General features: G+C 42.0%; 1 protein-coding gene across 1 annotated transcript in view; it reads right to left on the bottom strand.

The window, feature by feature from the left end:
• The window catches only part of arhgap36 (Rho GTPase activating protein 36), a 57,857-nt gene that overhangs the window by 39,954 nt on the left and 5,614 nt on the right, over nucleotides 1–12,289 (bottom strand). The gene's annotated exons all lie outside the window — the stretch shown is intronic.

Consider the following 12,289-nt stretch of genomic DNA (forward strand, 5'->3'; position numbering starts at 1 on the left):
TTTAATACCCAGAGGCTATGTCCACTTCCTTTATACATTCTTTAGATTTCAACATCTTTCAGCTCTTATGGCTGATTAGGACCAAAAAGCAGACAAAGTTAGTAGCTAGCAGGTGAACGTGGTTGAACATTTAGAGAATAAAGAAGCTGACATTTTCCTTGGGACATGGTGGAGACCAAAACGGAGGCAAAAGAGGGGCTAATACTAGACTGAAATTCACCAGGTTCATCACTACAACAACTTTATGAAGGTAAACACACTGTAATTCCAAACTTTACCATCCAATATGTTAACATAATGTACGATGACACAGCAGGGATTTGACACAGTATCTCTTGAACTTTTCTTCATCTTTACTAAATGCTTGATGGTATAATATGAACCTGAATACTGAGGTCTCTCTCTCCAAAATATCCCCATATTAAATATAATAGTATGCCTGCCTTTCCATCATCTTCATGTGTCTCTTTCTACCTCAGTGTATTTCCCAAAGGATTTTGGGAAAGGCAAGGAGGAAATGCCAAAGCTGGCAGAGGAACCAAGATCCCAGCGAGGACACTGATAACAAGTCTTTCTCTCTAAGTCTTTCCCTCTCTCTTCTCTAAACAGGACGTTCACATCCACACCCATCATCACGATCATCACCACCATCACTCTCTGACAGTCCGTCCTCCTCAAAACATCCTCCTCTCTTACTCTGTTTGCTGCTGTGGCGGCGAGTACACAGCACAGATTCAACAACTTCCTGCTAATAGAGGAAATTGTAAGGATTAGTCTACGATGACATCACCCTCTCTTGTTAGATAATACTGTTTAGTGTAAGACATCAATGAAAGCAATGCTATGCTAACCTCTGTAGGAGCCAGGATTGGACACCGAATTCTGCCCTTTCCACTGACAGCTCCCTGCCAATACTTAACTTCCTGTTTCTTTGATCATTTGCTCTCATCTTCCTGTTTCCTATCCAAACGTCCTCTCATTCTCTCCTTAATATGACATGATCACGGAACGAGGAAGAGAGAGAAGCAACAAGACACAAAAAAGCCAGTAAAACGGAAATCGACAAGAATACAAATAAAAAGTTGATTCATGTTTTCTGCCTCCTGCAATTTAAGAGACTGTTATCATGTCTCCCACAGGTCCTTATTACCGAAACCAACAGAGCAAGTCGATAGAACAAAGAGATTATCTTATTTTGAAGAACGCTTTGGGGAATCTGGCCCAGGGAAAAATATATCAAAGCATCGGATCCTCATGCTGCGTCCCAGAAAGCAAAGGGGATAACAAGAGCGTGTGTTTTCTTTGGTATCTTGGTTCAACAATTAAATGCATCTCAATCCTGTTCAAAGAGACACTGCATGTTTCCATGCATCTGTATGTTTGTCCTTGCATAAGAAACCCAGTCATCATCAAATACAGAATACAACTTGTGTTTGTGTTTGGTCTGTAGCATGAGGTCGATATGGAGACTCATATTTAGGAGGTTGGGTTGGCCGGATGGCATCAACAAAACTTCAACTTGAACACGGGAGACCAAAGTTTGTTTTGCGACGTCCTGCCCTCTCTGCCTGCTATTGGTTTGGTTGTTTGGCTTCCTGGTTCAGGAGCCAATGGGCAGAGTCGGTGAGGATATCAGGAAACCGCCTGCACCTGAGTTAATTGGGCCTCAGCTTAAGTGGCTTCCTCTCTAACTTCAGTGCCTCCTCTCTTCCTCCCAGGCCTCCACCAGCTGGTTTGTTTGCATTCAACATGACACTCTAACACGACCTATCTAACTTACATATCTGTATTTATTCCATCTTTAGTGTACAATAACTTAGTATTGTTTTAACAGTATTTCATGTGTGATTATTTTGTTTGTCACTGACTTTGAGCCAGTTTGTGACAGTTTCTTGTATCACACCGACGGTGAAAGGCTCCTGAACCTTGGCGTCAACTAAAATGAGCTACAAACACGACTGACATATAATCTAATCTAAAAGTTGGTATGGAGAACTCGTCAGCAAAGAAGTACACATCCATTAGTTATTCAGTTTGAGTAATTTTTCTGGTAATCAAGCAAAAGTACGTCCAACATTCACAGTCTTTTCTCTCTGTTTTGGTCTCCACCATCTTCTGAGAAGATCTGGTGCATTAGCTGCCAAATACTTCATGTTCACCAGCTGCTTGCTCACATGCTAACTTTATTATACATGTTTATTCCAATTTTGACAATATTCCAAATTTGATATGAGTCATGTAACAACGTAGTCCTGTAAGCTGTGAGATTTCTGGTCATTGCCCCTGCTGCCCTGCAACCACTACTGTGCTCGTACTTTCAGCCCCAGCATCCACCTGCAGGCTCCGGCTCGGGGGGTTTAAGATATTATCTCAACTCCCCAAATGTATGCATGTAAAATACATATGTGAGGAGTGATGCCAAGCTATGTTGCTATATAAGCTGACTGAAATCAGGTTTTGGGAGCATTTGGAACATGCGTTTTGATTTGGGTTTGGTGCCTAACTGATCAGGAATAGACATAATAAAATGGTGATCCGTAAAAAGAGATGTAACCAAAGAAACGTATTGTCGTTTTTAGTTCCTTCTGCAGGTTCTGGAGATATTTAAAGAAGCAAGTTTGTAGGTGCTAACCAACGTTAATTTCCAAAAGCTTAAAGGGATTGTTTTTTTTTTTTTGAAGTACTATGAGTAACAAGTTATTTAGCCACTTCGAAGAGTCGTACACATAAACAAACACTTCAGTTAAAGTGTGGTAGTCTTGACCATGTTTGCAGGGAATGTGCTAACTGTTATCTGCTACTGGATGCGCGGATGGATTGATAAGTACCTCATACAACCCCACCTCAAAAAACCCAAACTACCCTTTCAAAGTCATGCTCTATAATCATGTTAGCCTTAAAATGCTTCAAAAACAAGGCTAAGCTCAGCTGATGCTCCTCTGCAGCAGACAGCGACCTTTGACCTATTGGAAACAGAAAGAAACTTCCCCGTATAACATCTCACATTACTCCCGCAGCAGCATTTAACCCGCTTTGGCCTGAGTGTAAAGATAGATGAGATGTGAGACGACAACCGTGACCAGGACACAAGAGGACCGATTCACCAGCACAAGGTCAGAAAGTGAGAAGCTAGTCTGTCATGGTCAGATAAAGATCCGTATCCATGCTAACCTCTTTTACAGACGTTCCTCAGCTGAGGTTTACATTTAAATTCCTCTGTTTGAATCTTATTACGGGAAGAATGTGTCGTTAATCGAGGTGAAAACAAACCTACAAACCTGCTGCTGTGTTTAAGAGGCTTTTGTTGCCGTACCTACGACACACGTTTGCTGTTGTGGACATGAACTGTAGCACGACAGCGCTCAGCGACACGTTTTTATTTCTGTCAGACAGCATTAAGTCTGTGAGAGTTCATACGAGGTGTTCGTTCTTTTCCTCCTTTGATTTGAAGTTTTGTCTTATTTATTGCGACAGTGATTCAAACCAGAGGAGAAGAGGGGGAAAGGGCAGAGAGGAGAGAACAGGCAGTGTTTTTGGGGACTTTTGCATGTAAAAGAAAGAAAGATGTAATTAATCTATTAAAACATCTCAAACACACTGAATCCAGCGCCTTAAATGTGAGCTCTGCCGCTTTCTTACTCATCTATCTCTCAAAGCAAGAAAGTCCGTCTCGGAGGATGCAAATTATATCAGATCTTACTTTAATGTGTCGTAAAAATGTAATATTTATCCCTGCTAAAAATGTGTGCACTGGCCCTTTAAAAGGAGAAAGGAGCATATAAGACAGACTGACCTTTGAACCCTAGTCATACCTCAGTAATGCAGAGATGAAGAGATTATAGACACAAAGACAGGCACAGTTCAGACCCCAGCTGGTATATAGACTATGTTTAAAATGAATTATGTATTTGCCTGGATAAATGTACATAAATAATTCTTCTTCTGAACATTTCAATAAACATATGGAGATGTACAAACGTGATCGTCTACAACACATAACCATAAAGTTCAGAAGTCCCCTCATATTTTGAGCTAAAATTAAAAATCACAGTTAGAACACAACAGCATCATCTGACATCTATTAGTTCTGTATCTGACGGGCGGTTTAGACACACAAACAATGGCTGCCCCAGGATACGACTGTTGTTCACATGGGTTTGAGTACCAGTGTTAAGCCCCTTTCACACATGCACCCAAAATATTTGAAGCTGTGTTAATTTTGCCAGCTGTTTTAGATTTAGTCTTCGCATAAAAATGTTTATTAGTTTTAGTCACATTTAAGTCATTTGGTCAAACTCAAAACATTTTAGCCCAGTTTTAATCAATAAAAAGTAATTTTAGACCTTACTTTTAGTCAAAACGTTTGAATAATAATAATAATAATAATACTACATATAATGATACTCAAAGGCACTTACATTTTTAAAACAACTAAAGAAACACAAGTAGAGGAAACCAAACAATTAAAACAATGTTTCTCTGTTAAGAAAATATGACCCTCCCTGCAGTCTCCCTCTCCTCGTTTCTACCTGTCAGGTAAAATTAACTCTTTAGATTTCAGCAAAACAGTGAAAGATCGATGAGGACACAGCATCTAAAGATTACTTTTCATCATCGCTTCTCATGTAAACAGTCTGACTGAAGCAGACAGCTGATGATCGCGCCTGTTTGTGCAGAAGGAGCGTCACATGACGTGTAAAACGCCCGTTTTTCTGAGCGTACAGAAAGTCTGGATTAACGAAGGAAGTTCATAACTACCTTCATGATACCTGTCAACTCTAACTGGGTTACCCAGTTACAGGAATGCATTGCTTCTATTTAGATGCACAGTGGGGAAAAATCTGCATTTTGAATGTCCGACAGCAAACCGCTAACATTTTAGTTCCGTCTCGTTAACGAAAACATTCGTCAGAGTTTTTATCATCAAAGATTTTTTTAGCTCGTCAACGTCTCATCTTCATCGTGGAAAAAAGATCATTGACGAGCATTTTTCGTCATTATTTTTGAAAATGCCCCTGAAATTTTCCCGAGTTGTCCTTCCACACACGTCCCTAACAGCGGGAGACTTTCCCTCTCGTTCCCTGCAACAGGCGAGCACTTCCTGCATCGACCAGAAGCTCCTGAATCTCCTCATCTCTTTGCATCTTTGCTGTAGTCTCGTAAACCATCCTTCTTCTTCAACCTCGGATGTTTTTTATCGTCCTGTTATGTGTCGCTCACACCGGTCACATGATCACCACCCCGCTCACTCGCTTGCGGTGAATGTTCCTGACTGTTACCTGCTGCGTTCACACATCAGGTCACCTCAACATCTTTCGGACATTTCAGTTGGAGGCTGGCGAGAAAAAAGTCTGCAGAAAGTCGTTTGTGTTCATACATGCAGCCTGACCGGACAACGTGGGGACGTTTTTCAGGAGTGCAGTGCATGTGTGAAAGAAAGAAAGAAAACACGGAAGGTTTGACTCTATTCCTTTGTTACTCTTGCGATCCCTTTTTTGTTGAAGCAAGACAGGAACGTAAGCTTTAGTTTCTTCTTTAACAGGAACGAAAGAGCAGAGTCAGAGTCCTCCAACCTACACGAGAAACATTATAAAACTTTGACCAAACTATAACACCGATAACAAAAGTCAGAAGATAAAAGGAAGCGTCAGCGCGATGACAGCTCTGACCCGACCAAACCCCGGACACGACCATCCATCTCAGGATGAAAGCCGTGCTGGGATGTGGGCACCATGTTGGATTCCTCCGCAGGGAGAAGACAGGAAATGTGGAAAATGCCAACCAGGGCTTTTGATCAGGGAGCGCTGCTGTCTGCAACATCCTCCAAACTGACGCTGTGATGTAACAACTGTCATGTGAGATCTTTAACCTATTTAATTTGTCTCTTAAAACGGCTTCAACTGAGAGAGAATTTCTTCAGTTCTAAACATGAATATAACAACTCTTCGCCTGCTCCCAGATTAAAATCCTGGAGAGTTCCTCTCTGATTCCCTCCTCGTTTTGGAGAAGTTGCCGCTGCTTGTGTAACAACTTTAAGTCACGTTAAGAAGTGCAGATTTGGAGAGATAACGTTGACTTGAAATGACTGAGGCAGAAACAAATCCTCTTAAAACCAAGAAAACTACTCAGGAAGCGGGATTTAAACCGTGATGTCATACAGTTCATCTTCTTAAAACCAAATCGTGGTGTGCTCTCAAGTTTTTAGCAAATAAACACAGAATTTAAATCTAAAAATAAGTTTCAGAGGTTTCCGATTGCACAGTTCTTGAGTTAAATGTCATTATTCTTTTGCCACGTTAAAGACAGGCTGTTATTGATTAAATATTGTGATCGCTGGCTTTGATCTTCAGGGGATTGATAGTGAAAGCATAAATAATGCTGGTATATGTGTTCTCAGTTTCATGCTAAGCTAAGCTAAGCTAATTGCAGGCTTGGGGAGTAACAGAATACAAGTAACGGCGTTACTATATTAAGACACAACAAAAAGGCAACTTTATTCTGTTACAGTTACAGAAACAAAGAGGTCATTAGATTACAGGTAGATTTATTAAAATGTGGATTACTAGCAGGATTAAAAGTTTAAAATGAAGACGATATAATACCAAAGATGCTCTCGAACAGTGGTTCTCAACTGGTCTAGCCTCAGGACCCACCACCACCTCCTTAATAACAAATCGCGACCCAACTTTCTGAAATTTCTCAACCAATCAAATTTATTTTATTATATTTAAAACTTAAATGCAACTACTGTAGAGCTCATCAAGTTTCAAGAATGTAAATGTTACTGTAGCTGGGATTACCCAAATAATGTGAATAAACTACACTTCTACGGCATGCACATCATAGGAAACCCATGTCCTTCAAAATAAAAGCGCAGCCACAACTTTTTTTTTCAAGCACACATCTGCGACCCACTGAAGACAGCTCCGCGACCCTTTTTTGGGTCCTGACCCACCACTTGAGAACCATGGCTCTAGAACATCTGCCGTCTCATTTCTAAACTACCCGTCTCACCGTCTCTGATCACACCATGCACCTGCGCGCACACGTTACAACACTCCACAGCACTGCTCCTCAAAGTGGCCAGGAGCAACATCGCAGTACAGTGCAAGTTCTGCCTTCCATCTGTGAAAATGTTCTTATCCAAGGACTCCACATCTAATTTAAAGAAACATTTACAGGTAAGACCGACCGCTAACGTTAGCTGCACAGAATTCCAGTTAAAATGTTAGCTAACCTGTCGTCTTCTACGACTTCTACGACTGAAAATAATTTGACTGTGGTGATGCAGCGACCGGGATGGTGTGGGTAAAAACACAAGCTCCAGTATGGAATATGTTTACGGCAGTTTGCTTGAAGTTTGAGTGTGAAGTAGTGTGAACAGCAGACGTAACAAAGCACATTTAAATGCACATACTGCTATTAATTTAATTTAAGTATTTTCTCTTTTCTTTATGTGCAGATTTAGTGTTTTCAGCTTAAAAACAAGACCCTGACAACCAAGCCCAGGTTGACAACCGTACTTTACTGTCTCACTCTCATTATTTGCATGCGACAGGCTTTGCTCAAGGGCGCCTCAGTGTTAATACTCCCCCTGTCGAGTCTTGTGACCGAACCCCCCCTAAAGCAACATGGCTAAACGACTGTCAGCACCTCGGGGAGCGTCAGAGGCAGCCTGCCGCGTGAGCCGAGGTCTAGAACGATCCCTCAGCCTCACAAGTCAGTAAATCAGTCAGAGGATGGCGCTTGCGGCCGAGCAGCAGACGATCCATCACAAAGTCTGAACGCTGACGTGCACACAGAGATGCCAAGACTGACACAGACGGCACACAGAGGAAGACAACAGAGCAATGCCAAGTTAGTTAATGTGAAGGTGGACACGGAAACAGCCGATCTGTCTCTGTTCCGACTGAATGTCTGACTCACTTCACAAAGTCTCATCCGTGTTTCCATTGTTTTCTTTTCCGCTCCTCGCCGTAGATTTACTGAACACTGAGCGTTGAGATTTGGGAATCCTGTGTCTTTCCTGTCATAACTCATCTTCTCCAGACAGTGGGAAGCTGTTCACACACACATAAATATTAAACACACTTTTGGGAATGCTTGCAGGAATCACCCACACACACCTACGTGTGTACAAATGAGCAAAGCACGAGCGTCATGCGTCCACAAACAGATGCATGCACACGACCACAGATGGTATCAAGTGTTTCCGGAAAGCAGACGGATAAGTGTCTCCTCAGTGACTGATTAACAAACTTCTCGACCACAAACTCTGCACGTAGGAAGCTTTATGACTCTGCTTTCTCTTTCATGAGAGCAACTACTACGGTTTTACTGACCTAAAGCCTTTGAAACAAGGAAACTGGGTTGTTCATTAACAGCCATTCTTGGCAATAACTACAATAGAAAGTGAGTCTGTTGTGCAACTGCATTTATAACATTTCAAAGCTTAACAGTGTTACTCCGCAGGCTTTCCCAGCATCATTTCAGAACAAATATTACCAGGATCACTACAGACAGCTGCAAATGTCATTAAACATCCAGGAGTGCACATTATATTATTTGTAGTCTAAGTAGTATTGACTACGTATCAGCAGGCTGCGGCGTATGCAGGAAAAACAGTCCATGAGGAGAGCAAAAGCATAAGGAATGTAATCCACCATAATGACATCCAGGCTCCCAGCAGCGTAATCTGACGACGCTTTACCTTCGTATTAATTTCTACAAACAGACATCTGCATGCTAACAGCCAAATCTGTTCTAGACCTAAAATTCAACTTGAGATAAATTCCCTTGATGCTGTGTCACAAAAGCCGTTCGGCGTTTAAATATCCCGACTTCCTCGAATGCTTCAGAAACGATGGATCCGACCTCTGTTCAACAAACTCCTCATTTTTAAAGTAGTTAAAATGTCTTCTCTTGAGGACACGCCTGACAAAGCTTCATTTTGACTTGTTACTAATCTGCATCTGCATGTTGTTATTTGAGCAAACTCAACAGTTTAATATGCGACTTTTATGTCCAGTAGATGTCACAGTTGAGCACCAGCATGAAGCTAAAACAAACAGCATACAGCTGCTGCTTTTTCCGCCTGGCCTATTCTGCAGTACCGTTTCGGAGACATTTCTTCGTTGTACTGCTACAGGCTAACGTTAGCACACTTTAGTTTACTATGCATGTCGCTACAGCCCCCCTGCTAGCATGGTTACACAGAATGACCTGTGATATGATAACGCTACAGAACACTAAGCAAGCACGTGTAACAGTGAGTTGTTAGCGTACATGAACGCGTATTAAACGGGAACGCGCATCTGTCCCGTCCACGTATACAAAGAGCTGAGCACAACACACAGAGGGAGTTCGATTTCACTCTTTTTAGGAAGTTATTTTTCGAGGATATATTTACATAGGACATACTTGATCTTGGGTATATTAATGTGTAAAATAATTAAAGTCAATCACAAGAAAATCTGTTTCTTTTTCGGCTTCATACCGCTGAGTTAAGCGAGAGTGCAGCCTCTGTGTAACTTACCGTTTACAGTGAAACTGAGACTCAGCACAAACAGATGAACGTGCGCGCCTCCTGGGGGATGGAATGAGAATTTCACTTCACTTTGATCTGAACACACAGTCGCTTCTCAAGCTGCTAACTGGACTGGAAACAATGCAGTGCACGGAGAAGGAAGTCTCGGCAGGAAGTCGGTCATCGCTAAACGCTGGCTACACCAGACACGCCCGACATGTTCACCATGGTTTCCAAGAGGATATATATCGTCAGCATACGTGAAAACGTGTTTGTGTTTAAAGGTAACATTGGTTGATTTGTCTGCCAAAATATTGCTAACAACCTCAAAACATCGACACAACAGACACAATTTGCATGAGACAATGTTTCTGTTACATAATATCTCTTCTGTAATATCATTAGAGCTGTAAGAACACAAACGTCTGAGAGAAAATAATCACACATAATTCAATGTGTTGAGAGCAGAGCACCTTTAAAGTCAGGGACACTTATCAGTAAACTCCTGCAGTGAGGACAGTGAACCTGCAGCTGGTAGCACCCGCTGTACGCTGGTTATATAACTGATGGAAGATTACACACATGGTTTATGAGGACACCCTGAAGGCACTGGCACTCTCTCCCAAACCACTGAAGCCACACACACTCCCATATAGGGACGATTGCATACACCAGATGCACAGAAACCCTGAAGGCATCATCCGAGCACGGAGCGAAGAGAGCTGATTAATATAGGTTGAACTAAACCTGCACTCTTGTGTCTGTCAGCAGTGTGAAATCATGTTGAACTGGGTGGAGATTTAGAAAAACAGAGCTGAAATCAAACCATGTTTTCATTTGCACTAAAAATAAAAATGGATTAAAAAATGGGACCTCTGGAGAGACTCACAGCCAGGATACACTTATTTCCAGCCGAATGCTGCCTCACTACAGATACTGTTAAAGTAACAGCTCCAGTTTTTTAAACGTTAAATTATAGACCAACTTCTTTTCAAACCCCTTGTAAGATTCAGGGAATAATTTAATAGCTGCAGCAGCTTTTATCAAACGTAAGCACAGGGAACAGAGAGTCCCAGCATGATGCAATAAAACCGATCATCAGGCTCATTTTGGATTAAATGAAAGCTCTCCGACATCTTACCCTCACACAGACAAACTCAAGTAACACAGAGACTTGTGGTTTTTATCAGGTAAGTTTGAATCTCCTTTCTTTTTTACGGAAGTAAGAGCTATAGCTAGAGTACATGCAGCTTGTGTGAGAGAGCAACCAACTTGAGATGCCTGTATATTTAAGGGGGGGTAATGGGGTATGGTGTCAGATGTTATTTTGATTAATTTATTTACAGTAACGAGACTAGGTCAAAACCTAGTATGTGGCTGACCACATCAGGCCAGTGTGCGCTTCTGTGGGCAATGTGTTACAAGAACTGTCTTTTTGAGGCTGATGACGTGTTTGAAAGCAGGTGCGCGCTGCGGTTGTCGGTGAGGACAGCGGACGAGCAGCAGAGGAGCAGCCCCGCCTACTCCCCCAACAAAGTATCCAGAGCCATATAGACAGAGAGTCGCATCAGTGGAGGTCCAATATGCTCCATGATCCGCCATTGCGATGTCGCAACTCTCTATGGCTGTGAAAGTACCGTCACTCAGTCAGTCAGTCACATACAGACCCATTTGAAGGGCTGACTCCGGCGGTCAGCCAATAAAACAAAGGGAAGTAAACAGCCTGATCTCCTTAAACATATATTCATTGTTCAATTTGTTCCTTTCTCAATTTAAAAGCTTTCAATCCTGCTCCAACAATTGTTGATCTTAAAGATAGATTGTTGGATGTCTTCAGCAGGCATTAAAGGTCTTAAGGACAGAGTGTGTGGAGTGAAACCAGAAAGACTACAGAGATGCACTAACATGTTTTGGTTCCTGCCTTGAAATTTTTTAAGGTTACTAACAAAAACAAATAGAGCTCCGGTCTTATTCCCCAAAGTCCCACTGATGTCAAGAAAATAAAAGCAGAGAACGTTGCAGACAAAACAAAATCAGTCCAACAGACAAAACACCAACAGAGCAGACACTAAAAAGCCAGAGGGCAAAGCTACAAATGGAGCCATTTATCACAAAAGTCTCGGAGTGAATCCAGATGTAAACTTTGAATTCCTTCTGCAGACTATCCCAATAGGCAGGCATATCTCTTTAAGGGTATTAGGAACACAAAATTATTCCAGATTATTCTGAACGATTAGATACAAAGATGGAAAACCAATGCATGCACCGACAGGCAAAACAATAAGTTGGCCTTTTAAAATTGATTACAACTTTCCATCACACAGAAAGAAATTCAAACTAAGGATGAAACTTTTCTCTCACAAATGGTAACAATTTCATCTCAACGACAAGAAGTCCTACCTTAGAACCATTGATTTTCATTGCGGCAAGTCTTTTCTGCGCTTCCCTGATCATGTTGTTGTAAACCCACTCTCCTGTGTGTGTTTAACTACCTGTGAGTCTTCAGGTAAACTAAGCCGGACCGGAGGTGACACTGGAGAAGAGGTGTGTGGTGGGTTCGGATACCATTCCAGCAGAGACGCATGTGTCTCCACAGCCCGGGGTGGAAAACAAATACACCCTCTCTGAGCGAGTCACGCCCTCGTGGTTCTACTCAGCTTTCATCACTGATGACGAATGACCCCCAACCATCATCATCACCATCCTCTAAATCCTCAGCAGCTCCACCTTGCCCACGTTGTGCCTTCAGCTTTATCATCCTCC

Source organism: Semicossyphus pulcher, unplaced genomic scaffold (genome assembly GCF_022749685.1).
Source record: "Semicossyphus pulcher isolate SPU_LCO1_2020_fin unplaced genomic scaffold, fSemPul1.0.p SCAF_21, whole genome shotgun sequence".
Classification (NCBI taxonomy): Eukaryota; Metazoa; Chordata; class Actinopteri; order Labriformes; family Labridae; genus Semicossyphus; species Semicossyphus pulcher.